The sequence below is a fragment of the Penaeus chinensis genome, chromosome 31, assembly GCF_019202785.1.
Source record: "Penaeus chinensis breed Huanghai No. 1 chromosome 31, ASM1920278v2, whole genome shotgun sequence".
In the NCBI taxonomy this organism is placed as follows: Eukaryota; Metazoa; Arthropoda; class Malacostraca; order Decapoda; family Penaeidae; genus Penaeus; species Penaeus chinensis.
In genome coordinates this window covers 23,823,991-23,824,442 of record NC_061849.1, presented here as the reverse complement: position 1 = coordinate 23,824,442, position 452 = coordinate 23,823,991, and positions in this window count along the sequence as shown.

Genomic DNA, 452 nt, shown 5'->3' with positions numbered 1-452 from the left:
ATGATAGCAAAGATTATGATAATAAAGGTAATGATAATAACAAGGACAATAATGATTGTGCTAATGAGTAGGTGATGATGATGATAATAATAATAATAATAATAATAATAATAATAATAATAATAATGATAGTTATTATGATACTACTACTACTAACAATAATAATAATGATGATAGTAATAATAATAACAATAATGATGCAAATAACAATAAAAATAATAATCATCATAACAAGAGGAAGAATGATGATAATGGTAATAATAATAATATATTGTGTTACTGTTGAGGCATTACGATGAAGCATGAATAAAAAAAAAAAAAAAAATGGGAAAGGTGAAATAACTACCTCGCCTAAAGATTGCTACGTAACCTTGAATATAGTGTTCAAAACGTAACATTAGCAGAATATACCAAAGTTTTGTTTTAGGGAATTGGCTGTCTTCCTAAATGAA